The sequence below is a fragment of the Bombus impatiens genome, unplaced genomic scaffold, assembly GCF_000188095.3.
Source record: "Bombus impatiens unplaced genomic scaffold, BIMP_2.2 scf_0120, whole genome shotgun sequence".
NCBI classification, from domain to species: Eukaryota; Metazoa; Arthropoda; class Insecta; order Hymenoptera; family Apidae; genus Bombus; species Bombus impatiens.
In genome coordinates this window covers 181,180-189,801 of record NT_176539.1, presented here as the reverse complement: position 1 = coordinate 189,801, position 8,622 = coordinate 181,180, and the positions used below count along the sequence as shown (strand labels likewise).

The 8,622-nt window shown below is 36.1% G+C and overlaps 1 long non-coding RNA gene across 1 annotated transcript; it reads left to right on the top strand.

Annotated features, from left to right (window-relative positions):
• Positions 1 to 385: 385 nt before the first annotated feature.
• Positions 386 to 7,957, top strand: LOC117151227. The gene is made up of 3 exons (XR_004460991.1): positions 386 to 603; positions 1,815 to 1,821; positions 7,945 to 7,957. It is a non-coding gene; the product is annotated as an uncharacterized LOC117151227 (long non-coding RNA).
• The last annotated feature ends 665 nt before the right edge of the window (positions 7,958 to 8,622 follow it).

Genomic DNA, 8,622 nt, shown 5'->3' with positions numbered 1-8,622 from the left:
TTTCTTTTTTAGGTTGCTTATGTCCGAATCGAATGAAAATCGAAGAAAAAATATTCTCAGAATCTATAAATTTATAGCGAGAAGTTAAATTTTGTATCGCGCGATAGCTTGTGTATTTACAATGTTCTATTCTCCCTAACAAAAGCAGAGAAGATTGTCTAAATTAATATTATCTTAATGAAACTCGATTAAAATGTGACACGATTCTATACTAATATTATTAAAATTATAAAGTAATTTAAAATTAGATAGCAAATAGGGTACATGTATACATATCGATATTTCCACTTCAAGCATATGAACGAAGTATTTTAGATTGCTTCATTTTTAATTATATAATTGGATACATTGATTTTAGAATAAAGAATGTAAAACTATCCTTATCTCTGATTAACTCATAATATGCTGAAAGGTAAAAGAGCAATTACCAAACAAGTAAACAAACTAGATGGCTTAAGAATAGTATTGATATATGTATAAATTTTTTTTATTTCTTTAATGAGGTCAGTGTGTTTTCTTTTTAGTCTTCTTTCTATGAGAGTTCTGCTCGCTTCAGCAGCCAGCTGTTTTGGATATGTTGCCGTTCTTTCCTTGTATTTTTCTGTGTATATGTATAAATAGAAATAGAAATATATTTGTGTCGTATGTATTTCGTTTTACAAAGACACCCTGATACGTGCGTTTCAAATATAGGGATGATAGGCAGAATATAATATAGGGATGCTTCGGTAACGTTGACAGGGCTCGATTAAAAATTATGATCGTGGAAAATCGGCGATGCTATTAGGAATCGTTGAGTAACGGTGATGCGAGCGTCGGGAAATCGAAGCCACGAACCGAGCCGCGTTATTCTTTTCTCTCTTCCTTCTTTCCTTCTAGTCCTTATCATTTTCTCTTTCATTCTCCCACACTGTTGCTTGCTTCTCAGTCTCTCTTTCTCTCTCTCTCTCTCTCTCTTCCTCTCTTTTTCCCTCTCGCCCTTCATCTCGAACTTTTATTTGCGGCGGAATAAATAAAAATTTACGAGCAATTTACGGAGGGTCCTCAGCCAGGTCAGGGGGATCCATCAATTTACTCCGAAGTGCTCGTTTGGCGCGCAGGCTACAAAATCGTCGACGAAGTTCTCTTTATGAAGCTAGAATAGATTAATGCTCTCGTTTGTTCGGTAATGGCCCCGATAAATTATCTTAATAGCTCGAGGCGGCTATAAATATATTCCTCAGTTCCTGCGCTCTTACGCTTGTTTTCCTGGTATATCACTGTCTCTCTACACGCCGTCGAACTGCCATGTTTTCCATGTCACTAATTCTAAGAACGAGCGGGATACCAAGGCAGAGGAACAGTTCGAACAAAGGCGTTTGGTGTAAACGATGTCGTTTTGGCATCGATGTGAAATATTTCTGGTTAACGCGCGGCTATTATCCTATCCCTAGATCATTTTTTCATCCGACTACCGTTCCACATCGTCGCCATTCCAAACCTCATTTTGCACACAAACTATGCTATTTTGTATGTAATTTTTCAAAATTCGAATTTTACGCTTTACGCACAAATATAATCCGTGTTTAGTAGTGTATCTGATAAATAGGATAATCGGATTAATCTGTTTATACAGATTTTACGATATATTTGAGGGATATATGGTAGAATGAAGTGCACAGTTTAATATAGAATCATTTATTTGAAAAATACACATTGTTGCGACGTTATGAAGTTTCTTTGTATCGTACTAAAAATGCCTCCAAGATCGACTTACATTGATTGTTCTTTTGAGTGGTCGTTTTGCTACCGACCGCGAATATTTAAACGACGAGTGCGGACGTATGTTCTTGAGTTGTATTTTGTGAAAACATTGTAACTGTGTTATAAAGCTCACTTCTGCGTATACACTAAAGTTTATATTGTTACAAATAAATCGCGTCTTGCGATGAGTCGCTCTAACGTAACAATATAATAAAGAAATAAAATATCATAAATGGAAAAGGAAGTTTAAATAATTAATACATTGATGCAATAAGTATCTCAACATTTACTTTTGATCATGTATGCATATAAATGTACATACAGATTATACAATAGTAGTGTATACGAAATATTGTTTTTTTTTTAATCTAGTTGACATAGTTCCTTTACAATATCATATATTTAACCAAAATAATTTCCAGGTGATTCTATACATTTTCTTAACGTCTAATTATGTCGTTTTCTTATTCCAGATTTGTAAGAATTGTCGCTTATCGAGTTCAAAAACTCTTAAAATGAATCTGTTACTCTTTTTTCATTTACGGAAACATTTGTTTCATTATTTTCTGCCAGTATATTGGGTCATTTATACTTTTAACTGGATACTTCATACTTTATTTTTATATTTATACTCTTTTATACTACTATTTTTATATTTATAATTTTCTATGGATGTACCTATGTACCTATATAATTGCAAATTCCTCGAAGAGTCAAGAATGTTGTCTTCAAACACAGACAATTTTTGTGAAATACACAGATTACACATTGACCTACTTCAGAACTATGACAAATTCCTCACGATCTACTTATCGTAAATCATCGGCGTTATAACACGTCATTCGTTTATGATCTCTATTTTTTTTAAATATCGGAACACCGAATTCTGTGAAGTATTTAAAACTTTAGAAATCTTTCCTTTTGTACTCGTCTACTTATTCTCATGCACTAGCGAGAGTCAAGTGAACATATTGTTCGACTCAATAAGTACATATCGAACGTTCTGTTAAACATTAATTATAGCATATTGCAAATAAGTATGTGATGTAAACTTTAAGGAAGAAAGAATTAACAAGGAAAGAGGTCTAAACTACCGTTTGCACATGCTGTGAATATTAGTAGTAATATTGTTCCTATCCTCCATCGACAGGTTAAACGAATGGAGACCATAGCTGCGATGCACTTAATACACACGTTTCGGTGAGAGACAGCGTGCGTATAGGTATTTGGCAGAAATTAGGTTGGTAATATATCAACAGTCGGTCTCGGGAGCACTTAACGCCGTAAAGTTGTTTGATGGCACCGCTATCACCCCTAACAGTTCCTAACAGTCCAACGCACAGCTCACGTTGCGCCCCGGAGTCTGACACTGCAACCGTGAGTTATTCACTTAATGCGGCCATTACGCGCTCCTCGATGGCGCTTCATCCTGATTTACTTGACAAGCATTTATTGCTTCTATCTTGGCTAGCAATATTAAACCCTCTGCTCGCATTTCCTACGTACGTACGTATGTTACTCGCTTCTCTATCTACATAGCAAACCTTTAGGTCTCGATGATTCGGTCCGGTACACGAAGAAAGGATCATCGTTACAATTCGATCGCGCGCTCACCGTCCATACCACGCGTTATTTTTTCAATTTTTACCAACACCTAATTCTGCTCTATGATCCTTCCACTTCTTCGTCATCGATGCCAGTATCGTAATTTAATCTCTAAATTTAAAAAAATCAAAAAGGATTAAAAGAACGAATGTTAAACGAAGCATTAAGAGTGCTGCCAATGTCATGGAAGTATAGTTCATTAATAATTATTCGTGCAAGTTGAAGCGATTTACGAGAGCAAATAGGAGCAGACGTTTATATCTGGAAAGTAGAGAGGGAAATTTGCGAAGGGGCGAGCCTACGGAAGATTTGTCCGGCCGACAAAGTTTCGATGAAAGCGGTGCTAGCGATGCTTGAAACTCTGAGCGAGTAGATTTGAGCTGGTGGTTGGCAGTTGAACTATCCTTTGCAACGCGTAGCATCTCTCGTCGTCGTAGCGCCTCGGTTGAAACCTCGTAAACCCGGGAACGACCAATTAAACGAAACGAGCAGCGCACTGATGCACTCTCTGGCTGGTTGCCTGCCTGCCGGCATTACCTACAGGTTATACGACTCGCGGAATTACCCTCAAATTACACAGTTGGTACCGATGTGTGCACTTCCCCCCTTGCGCAGCTCTGTATACTTATGGCTGGATAACAACCGGTCTGCTAGCAACGCCACTACGACCGAGAAACGCTCTTTTCTCTCGCTATCAAACTCCCCAAGCTCGGACGAAACACCCGCCAACAACGACTCGAATCTCTGGCAAAGCTATACTTGCTGCTCGCTTACTCGATCATCGACTGGCCACGAAGAAAGTGACGGTTATGGTAGGTATTCACGCGCATTCGATTTGACTTAACCCGGCCGGATCGTTCTGAGAACCTATAAACTTTGTACTTGCTCGTTCGAGCTCTTTTAACCGGCACTGTTGTTGTTCTTTCTAGCACCCGTGAAACTACAGTTCGCTTCTCTACTTTCTTCACTTCCGTGTATGTACATTCGCACGAATACGACGGAACAGCCGACAATATAAACTGCCTGTCTCGGACACGCTTTCGGTAACGTTAGCTGTTCCACGTATTTGCAAGAAGTTTGCTCTAAAATTACAAGTTACAACGATTTCCCGAGATAATAACGTTTGCCTCGGCGAGCAAGCTAAATTATTTTTCTCCTCGTCGTGCTCTTTAATCCTTTTTTCTTCTTTTCTTTCTCTATCTATTCGAATCGAGCCGAAGGAAAAAAACGTGCTAATGACGACTGTATTCCATAGAAGGCTATACTTAGTTAACATTCGTTTGCGTCACGGATGATCGAATAGTCGTGAGGAAACGCGAAAGTTGCGAAAAACACTCGCATGAACATTGAATTCTGCTCGGTAATTTAACTCGCGAACGATATTCAAGGAACCTATAAACTAAACCTATTCAACTTTATTATCTATGATCTCTACTTTGACAGGCATATCTTCCACTTGCTGAAGTTTACGCCGTTAAACATGAATATTTAGTACTCGATAATCAACGGGAACACCAAAATTATTTAGTAACCAGCTCATATTTTAGATTTCAGATGATTAAATAGCTGTCGTTAACCGTTCCATATTCCACTACGTATTATCTTTAGTACTGATAAATAGTATCGAATGTAAATGCAAAGAAATACAAAAACATTGTAAAATTGTTACTTATCTGAGATATCCTATAAATGATATCATCGTTTCATTTACGTTTCGACATTTAATGTTGGTTATATGTATATTATATGTATAGTTATTAATTCTTTTCGTTTCAATTCGAGCCGGTAAAAGAACATTTCTAATATAACTCTGTTAGTCGAATATGTTCATCGTAGCGTGCTCCGCCTTCTTTCACAAGAAATTATTAGGGTCCGTGGCTGCTGTCAAATTATACGGAGATTCTCCTCCCACTACGTACAAAGTTGACGCCTTTCTTCTTAACGCTCTCCAACGGGCTTCAATAATATTCTTATTAAATCGTTCTTTGAACACACTTCTTGAACTTTTTTGGAAATAATATTTCTCGATATTTTGCTATACTTCCATTTATTTATTTTACAGTTTACAATATTTTTTCATTTATTTTGACGATAAAACGTTTACGTATCTTACTATTAACCGTACTATACCAATAAGATTAAAATATTACAAATGACATGGTACAATCTTTGCATAATTCGTTTGTTTATTTTTCAGATTATAATCCGGATGGAAATAAAAAATACGTAGGGTACAGCAAATATATATTCGTTTTATTAACGCTTTCACTTCTCTAAATCCTTTAGATTATATAAATATTTCATTTCATCCATATTTCCAATGAGACGATGAGAACGATTGACAATCAGACATTTTCAAACTGTTATAATGTTCCTATGTATATCTACCGACGCGTCGCGTCGCTACGTAAAAAAGCTTTTAGCATTCACTTCTCTGTCTATTTCTTTTTCTCTATCCATAAATTAACCATCAAATATGGAGATATTAAATTCGTTTTCTATTCGTATTTGTACTTCTACCCTATTCGTTATGTTTAAATGTAGTTTTATTCTATTCTAATTACATCATCACATTACACGAGTCGTTTCAATAATCTCTTTTTATTGTTTTATTACAAATAAAATTTGATAAAAGAATTAACAAAAAAGTTACTAATTTATTGTACATTTATTCCACAATCCCTCTTTACTTCTTCTTCCAATGAATCTAATAACTCGTTTTTATCATATGTTTTATGTATGTCTTTTTATTTTACAATTTCTGTATTTCGAGTAAGAAATAACTCGATTTCCCTGTAAATGTAAATGTAGAGAAAATAAAAAATGTAGGAAGTCCCTTCATCATCTTTTTATTCTTCATATTTTCATTACGTTTCTACCTCAGTAAATAGTTTTCCGAATTATTGTATTTCGAGCGCATTGGCCTGTCTATCTATACAGGCTCACTAATGCATTTTAACACCTGTGAAGAGTTATTCCGAGTATGTAGTACCATGTATGTGCTATACAAACTATTTTGTATGACGTACCACCTGATAAATTAGTAAAGTTTGAAACAAATCTGAAAATGTGTATAAATATATTGCACATAATAAATCACAAAATTATCTAAACAGTCATTACATTTAATGAAATAATTCGATATAGTATTAATTATACGTTTAAGATAATTTCTCATACGGTATATTCGTTATTGAATAAGAGTAGCTTTGCAATATATCCTTTGTTACATGTCCGAAAAGTGCTCTCTTTCGCAAACATGTTTTTTACAACAGTGCACCTTCATACAAACGTGAAGCCAAGTCCGTGAAATGTCGAGGGGTTTATCTCAAGAGAACAAAATGGATCGTACGTAATTCGACAAATTAATATAAAACAAAAAACGTCGTGCGTCTATTATTTCCTCAAAAAGCGAAAGAAACTTTTCGGACAACCTAATACATTTCTAGATTGGTTTCAAATTTTACCGCTATAATTATGACATCGTATCTCGTTACAATGGCAATGGAATTGCAAAAAGCGTTGTACAGCGCATGTAATATATTCACAAAAATTTTCTATGGTATATGTATTTTAACACATGTAACTCGAACATCTCGATGATGCATACTTTGGTGCGTGAGAATCTAACGCAAAACAGAAAATACAAACTAAACGAGAAAACAGTCCAGTTCGTATATATTATATAGCGCATAAGCAAGCAGAAAAAGTGAATGGCAAGGATTCAGTGAAAGAGGTAGAAAGATACGGAAAGTCCAGTTAGTTCTCTCGCACAACCACGAGAGAAGTCCTCCGATAGCTTCTTTGTCCATATGAATTCCCGATTCGGCGAAGCGCCGATTCCCTCGGAAACGTTACAGCGGGAACATCCACGTCGTTCTCGTCGAATACATTAGTGATTCCTAGCAGGCGACGCGCCGTAATGAATGTTTCCGGTGACAGCCGACTGCGGAGAATGCCTTCCGCGACAAACAATGCGGTTCTCTGTTCATCGAAACCGCTTCCACCCTGTGTGCCTTTCCCCTTCTTTCTGTATGCGTCGGTAACATTTGCCGCCAAAAGGATTCGTCGCCACCCTATACGCTTGAAATTCATGTGCCGATTCTAGTCTAAAGGCTCGGTGTTTTCAACCTTTCTCCAACGTTAATTGGCCAACATTCTATGGTTCTAATAGTTACTTATCAAATTAGATACTTATAAAATGGCACTAAAAATGGAAGTAATTACATAAAAATTGTTATATAGTTTACGATGAAACGCGATTAAAATCAAATAACGTCGTTCTTATTTTAACGACATTGGGATATTAATGATTTACACCAGAGAGATAAAATTTAAGACGCGCTGGTGTTTTCATTATCGTTTTGTTTATTACCTCCGCTGTATTATCATATTACAGTAAATTATCTACAGACGAACCTTTAAACGAAGACTATGAATTTATTTAAATTTATTCCTCCAAATAAGAAACTTCTACATTAAGTGCAATCGTATCTTACTTTCAATGACTCGTAAACCATTTATTGCATGAAATATTGTTTTATAAGCAAAACTCATAAGTATCAAGAACGACATATACGGCAGAAATGTACACAGCTACCGATATATTTATGAGTTTAATATTATAATGGTAGGCTTAAGCAAATTTTATTTGAGATTGAAATCGAAAATAATAATTTGAAATAACAAATCTCTCCGATTGATTTATCATTTTTACTTTAAAGATTCTACTATTCTTCCCAATGCCATGTTGCGCGCTGTTCCGTAACTGGGTACGTTAATTAATGTTTCGAATTTCGAAAAATCTTTTCGGTAAAACAGAATTTCTCTTTAAAGGGGACTCTTCCTAAAAATTTGTCATATATTGAGTATGCAATGGAAAATAAGAAGAAGAAAATGACTGCTGATAAAATTATCATTTAACTCAAATTGAAAATAACAATACTGTCGCATTGCGGGGAGACCGCAGTCAGCCTTCTCTATCAGGATTTTGAGTCAGTCTGGGACACCGTTTGCGTTGTAACGGAAACCACATCGGAATATCAGAAGGACTGAAATCGGTTATACTACGTTTCGAAGCCGAAAGACCTTCGTGGATATCGTATTCCGAGGATTTGGAGCCATTACATTGTAGGGGGTCTTAACATATCGCCGTCGAAAATTGGCCGATCTGTTAGCAATGCGGTATGCATGCATACGAGAAACGGGGCGCGAAACTGCACTTGTGGTCTTCGTTCTGCAATGCGTGTATGTTCACATTTCGAACTCTACCAG